Source organism: Halyomorpha halys, unplaced genomic scaffold, assembly GCF_000696795.3.
Source record: "Halyomorpha halys isolate HHAL.00 unplaced genomic scaffold, Hhal_1.1 Scaffold675.1, whole genome shotgun sequence".
Lineage (NCBI taxonomy): Eukaryota > Metazoa > Arthropoda > Insecta > Hemiptera > Pentatomidae > Halyomorpha > Halyomorpha halys.
Window position 1 is genome coordinate 822,292 of NW_027111983.1, and position 7,184 is coordinate 829,475.

General features: G+C 30.4%; 1 protein-coding gene across 2 annotated transcripts in view; it reads right to left on the reverse strand.

The window, feature by feature from the left end:
- Nucleotides 1–7,184, reverse strand: part of DAAM (disheveled-associated activator of morphogenesis-like protein) — a 297,495-nt gene that overhangs the window by 223,587 nt on the left and 66,724 nt on the right. Inside the window, exon 1 of one of the 2 annotated variants that reach the window (XM_067049901.1) lies at nt 2,971–2,990. The exons of the other annotated variant lie outside the window; for it this stretch is intronic. The gene's annotated coding sequence lies outside the window, so the exon portion shown is untranslated. Of the gene's footprint in view, nt 1–2,970; nt 2,991–7,184 lie in introns of those variants that run through there. 2 annotated transcript variants of the gene reach the window in all.

Consider the following 7,184-nt stretch of genomic DNA (forward strand, 5'->3'; position numbering starts at 1 on the left):
CTAAATGACCAATTTTTCATTACTGACAACACATTATATTTTCTCCGTATAAAATTAAAGGTCAAAATAACTACTCAAACACAGTGTGTTTACATTTGAAAAAACATCGGTAATATAATATCCTGTAAAAAATAGTAAAATAAAAGTTGTAGAGAACCAACTACGTCTCTCATAATAGCCCGATACAAATCCAAGGACCTAACCACCTTACACCACACTGTAGGCAGCCTTAGTACACCTATCCTAAGATGACGTATAGATATTCTTTCAAGACTCTGAATGCCAGGGTAAGGATATACTCGAATGGCAATAATACTTTTGTAAAACAGATAACTAACAAAGCTTGGATACAATGTACAGAAAGCACAAAGTAAAAAAAATGACCGTTCAGAATTATGATACAAACAATCCTAAAGATAAGTTTGGAATATTCTTGAAGCTGATAGTGCAAGATCCCAAGAGGAGAAAAAAGTCAGTTATATCATCCCAATTTTTTATTACTTAAGTGAAAACTATATATAATTACCAGTAAAAATTGATGAGACGACCAAGTATAGTTAGGGTATATAAAAAATGGTGGCTGACTCAAAAAGTTTTAAAAAAATAATTTTTCATTCGGAGCTCCATATCGTTAAAACTACTTACTACACTAGGAATTGTAATAGAGCACCATTTAAAGTAGAGTAGATTTATTAACATGAGGATTTTTTTTTTTTTTTTTTAAAGCAACATTTCATAAAAGATGTACTGAAAAGCAGTACTAAGTGTATTTATTGTGGGAAATCTATATCTTAGAAACAATGAGGTATCTATTAGCACTCAAATTAAAGCTAGTTTAATTTGCTATAAAGTAGTTTATGACGTTCATCTTCGTAAGAGTAGGAGTTTTTATGATATCTGTTAAAATTAATAGACTACTAGTTGTTCGGACTAAATTGAAAGCAAAATTCATATTCAAACGAAAATACCATAGAAACAACTACTATTTACCTCCTTTATTAAAAATACATATATAACAATATTAATAAATACCTGAGTATATAGATATGTAACTGGTGCCCTTCCATGGCCATATGGCATTATAAGGGGTTGAAAACAACCAGAGATTAACATTTTCTGAATTTATTTTGTAAAATATCATAAACCTTACTACATCTACGAGAATAAACATTTTAAATTATTTTATATACTTTCCTATCAATAGATTATTCTAAGTAGACCACAACGGTTCCTATTCTTCCATCTATTCTCAGTCCGCTGGTGTTCCTCAAGGTAGTGTCCTCGGTCCCATCCTCTACACCGTCTATACAGCTGACAACCCAACCAATCCTAACACCAACCTCACCACTTATGCTAATGACACATGTGTGCTCGCTGTTAATAATAACCCTTTGATTGCATCCCAAACTCTCCAATCCCATATCACAGCCCTCGAAGAATGATGTCGTAATTGGAGGATTAAAATAAATCCTAACAAATCCCATCAAATCACTTTTACCCTTCGTCGTAAACCTACCGACTGCCCTACAGTCTCCTTCAATAATGTTGAACTTACCCCTGTCGAACAGATCCGCTACCTTGGACTACATCTGGACAAACGACTAACCTGGAATTCTCACACAAGACTGAAAAGACAGGAAACTACACATCGATTTCGACTTGGACAAACGGTCTAAACTTCCAATTCAATACAAAAGACTGATCTACATGACATGAGCTTTGGGGCTCCACTAAACCTTCGAATTCCTCTCGTATCCAATCATTGCAATCCAAAATCCTCAATGCTCCTTATTTTGTCACAAATAAAATCATACATAAAGACCTTGATGTTCTACATGTAAACGATCTAGCCCGAATCAGAAATCAATCCTTCCATTATAAACTCCCTAGCCACCCAAACCCACTAGTTTCTAACCTTGCTTCCTTTTCCATTCCTGACAATCCACCCGAGGCGCCTGGAAAGAAGATGGCCAAGAGACCTGCTAATGTAAAACGTCATTAGAGTACCAATGGCTAGTTTCTCTACACGCCTGTAACACTTCAATTTAACTGAGATCAGATTTACTAAATGTATTATCATGTACAGTTGTAAATAGCAATAAATAAATATAAAAAAAAAATTTATAGCACATGAAACAAGCTTTAATTTCAGTGATAATACACATCTGTACGTTCCATGTTTCTTGTTATAAAGATTTCCCACAATAAATTCACTAACTTCTGATTTTCCAGTTTAAATATATCGTGAAATGTTGCTTTTTAAAAACTCTCGGGAATTATATAATGTAAATAGCTCAACTAAAGCTCATATTTAGCAAATTTACTCTACTTTAAATGATGTTCTATTAGGTTCTCTAGTGCTGAAGGAAGCTTTAAAGATACGGAGATCCAAATGAAAAATAAAAATATTTAAAAACAGCCATCATTTTGTATTTCCTTAATTATACTTGGCAGACTCATCAATTTAGACTAGTAATTATACATAGTTTTCATCAAATATTATGTTAATACATTAACCAAATATTAGGGTGAAATAACTGAATTTAAACTGACTTCTTTTAAACGAAAATTAGTTTCATGATTGAGAAGAGATCAGTTCATAACAAGGTCGAGGAGGATATAAAAGCTTTTTTTTTTTCTAAAAACTGGATCAAAACCATGAGATATATATAAATCCATCTATATCCCGATAATCTTGAAATAAAATACCCGTAATCCTACGTTCAAATAGCTAAACCAGTTTCTTAACTGTTTAAAAAGATGTTAGCATTAACGATAATTTTATAGAGAAGGCAGTCGAGGAAGTATGGTTTTTAACGAGATAAAAAAAATTGATTAATTCCAACTGTGTACAGCGAAATGAAGTAAAATTAAGAAAACTGATAACCACGAATAAACTACATTAATTCTCATTATTCCAGGACAGAAAAATTCTCAGGGCAAATCAGATGATAAATGATAATTACTCACCACAAAACAAAGTACCAACTAAGTTACATGTCTCACCTGCAACAAAGATATGATAAACGATTAATAAAAGAAGTAAAAAGTTGACAGTTATATTGAATAAAACCTAAATATCGCCGACGCAAACAACTGTATGTTTCTCTCAACTGGAATAGGCATGCTAACAATTATGTTAACTTTGTGAACACACAATTTTAGGCTATTTACCGTGTTCTCAAAAATATTAATATATTATGAGTTTTTAATCCAAAAAGAATATCCCAGAAAGTACAAAATCTGCTCTCCTAAAATTGTTAAATTTACCCTTTTTTCATAACACCGACAATAATTAAATATTTCTACATAATAAATAAATTATCAGTCATATATATAAAATATAATCAGGATTACTAAATGATGATAATTATAAAATAATATAAAAATATCCCGAATAAATGGGATAATATAGTTTATCGTTATACGTTTCTCATTTTTTTTTTTTTTGGCTTATTTTATTTTTTTTTAATAAAGTATTCAAATTATTAGAACATAAATTATCCTTTTCTGTATATTTTTATTATGTATGTATTTTTTTTTTTTCAACCTCCAATCTTTATTTCCAACAAATAAAATATACAAGACATAATATATACACATAATTATAATAAATCTTGTCTTGCCGTATGGCATTATAAGAAGAGAATTGCGAGGTCCACTGAAGACGGTTTTATAGAGGTGATAGCCGGGATCTTACAGAGAATGGAGAGGGACCATTCCAGCTGATGGTGGTGTGCAACTGCATTGGGAAATCTACGGAAGAAGCCGTAGTCCAAATTTGAATATATCAAAGAAATTAGTTTTTGGGATGAGTAAGCGAAAGTGGGTGAAATTTGAAAAAAAAAATCATACTAGACCATGTCTACACTAATCCCTAACTTCAAGCTAAATCTTTTACCAAATACATCTGTATGTTATTATTATTGTAATTGTTATTGTAATTATTATATCACAATCAATCGATTTAACATTACTGAAATTTATAAATAATAAATAAAAATTACGACTTTTTTATGTCAATTCAACATGTATTTTCCTCGGTACACCCATATTTCAAAAATGTTTCGGCACAGACTGGCTGAGAAGTTAACATAGTTAAGAGATTAGTCGGCATGGTTTTGTGAAATAAATAACTAGTTCCAGACAATACATTTGCTGGTACATGCCCAAACTTATTTTCCTTCATACAGCTGTATTTGGTAAAAGATTTAGCTTGAAATTAGGGCTTAGTGTAGACATGGTTTAGTATGAATTTTTTTCCAAATTTCGTCTACTACTTTCCCTTGCTCATCCCAAAAACTAATTTCTTTGATATATTCAAATTTGATTTGAAGTGACATAGATAAGTCGTAATTTTTATTTATTATTTATAAATTTCTGTAATGATAAATGGATTGATTGAGTACAATTATCGTGATTGGCAGTTGTTAAAGTGGATTTGTTTTAATTCTAAATTATCCTATATTTCAATTTGTAAATAATATAGCTCATGCTGTTGCTATTGTTAACAGTAACAATTAAAACAAATGACACAGCTGATCGCTAGTTGTTTTTTATGCAGTATGTTGTTGGGACTACCAGTCTCCCGTCGGTAGTGTACTTAGTGCAGTATGAATCTGCCCACCTTGGATGTCCATTGACCAATTTCTTCTCAACTTTACCATCTCAGCCTCAGGGGCCCTAGTGGACACATAAACCATCTCCGGGCAAATGCACCAGTATCTCCTCATTCCGAGCGGGATGGAGGTAAGAATTTTTAATTATAAATTAATTTCATATAGATGCAAATATATATTTTGAGCTGATAGAACATATTATCAATTATTTGATTATTCAATAGACAATAATAGAAACTTAATAGATAATATGAACTTTTATTGTAAGTAATCTTAATTACTGGTCGAACTATTTTACATCGTTTTAATCATACTTGAGACGTTATTCATTTTATATATTCCTGTTCTATTTGTAACACATATATTTTAGTATTTTATTTATTCTTGTTCCTAAACTAAATATTAAGGTTAAGATTGCTTTTGTATGTCTTTTTGTAAAGAGAAATAATTTAGATATTTATTATTTCTTTTATTAACACGTAGTTAAATATCTTTTCTAATTTATTTGTTTAATTTATATTCGTCTGCTCCCTTTTACTTTACTAATTCTTTCTCAATATTTACAACCCACAAGTATCTCTCCCAGCATATACTTTGCATTAGTAAGATGAAAGGATGAACTCATGTTCAGGTAACAATACATTTATGGATGCGTAAAGTATTTGATGAAATAAATACTACATTCATCAGTACTAATTCGAAACGTCTCCGAATTAGATGAATGGAATATGGTCCGGGTGCGGTAAAAAAAAACTCAAATAGTAGAATTATACTATTTTATTGAGCCAACGTTATTATTTATTATTATTATTTATTAGCCAACGTAACAAATTAGGTTTGAATCAATCGAGTAGTTTCCGCAATATAGGTGTTCCGAAAAATAGGTTTACGGATACGGTTATTGCACCTATAATAAAGCTATTCACATATAGAATTAGACTGTTACACAACAATAAAACAACGGTTGTTGGTGACTAAACCCTACAAAACAAATAATTTACACGTGTAGTTCTATGGATATAATTTTTTTTCCCCCCCCAAACCTCTTTATTTTTTATATGGTTACAGAATACATAATATTATAATGCAATACATTATACATATACAATTAACATTAAATCTTCGTGGATATAATTATTACTTACACGTTCATATTTCATTGTATAATTATTTTAATATTTTTGGGAACCAATAATAAACAGCAATAAATAAATATCATGTTTTGTATTTTTTTGACGGTGATTAAAGCCGCCCTTGGAATGGGGGCCTCCCCTAGTACGTGATTAAAAAAAATAATAAATCCACTGTTATACAGAACGAAACAGACTCAGTGGCAGAAAATTATAAAAGTAATAACAAAATAATTAACAACTATACTAGTGATGTATGACTGATAGCGTTGTAATAGTGGATATTAATTTATTGTGTAATTATTTAATTTTTCATAATAAAGTTACTATTGTTAACTGTTAACTTTATTTAAGCGAGAGATGAAAGAAATGACATTAAATAATTAACAAAAAAGGAATTATTCGTACCGCATCATTACTTATCTCTTTAAGTTGGCAGTAAGAAGTAAAACTAAAAAAAAAAAAAGATCATAACGAGGAAACAAAAAGAAGAAAAAAACACGAGAACATAAATAAGAATGAGCTAGCCGAGATTAATTCTACACATGCTGAAACAGATGGAATTGAGATTGAATAAAGAACCCACTGACATATGGCAGCATATATCAAGCTTTTAGCCCACGGCTACAAACTACTGCAGTATGTAATCTTCCTTGCATTCCCAAATCATCCATCACCTGCATTCTACAGAAATCATCCATCAATAAATTATGTTTTCATCTTATTAATTAAAAAAAAAAATATTATCTATGTGTTACACTTTTTCTGCTGCATTCCACGAGAAAAAAATAGGTGAACCGATTTATAAGAAACCGTTTTTATTTCTTAAAAAGAGCTACGACATATTTTCAGCAACATTAAACTGTTATCCACGTCTTGTGACGAAATGATGAAGTAATAAAATTTTATATTTTTTTTTATTTTCCAAAAATCAGATCGACAATCAACTAAATAGCTAAAACCTTACTGCTAAACAAAACCATATATCAGATGAACTATATTAGGTACGAAGAAGTACACTAGCTACGCATGATCTTCTAAACTCAATATTTTAAGACTTCATAAAATTAGAATCAAGCAACTTAACATTAGATTTCGTGCAGAACAGGATAATACTCATCTTACCAGTTGTATTAGGCATGCGTAAAGCTTCAAGATCAGAGGATCTAACAGATTGTTACTCAATGCCCCAGGAAAGGATTCATTAATTAATTAAGAGGCTCTCCGATAAAACCATACTTAACAAGCTTGTTTACAGCCTTTTAAAACATAGGATAATTAAAACATTACTGGAGTAGTTCAGTTACCAAAACTTTTTTTTATTTTGAAGAAGAAGAAGAGATTTATTTATTGATAGATATTACAATCTGCCACACAGTTGTGGGCAATAGGTAATATTGATAAATGATCACATACATACTAAAATAAAAAAAAA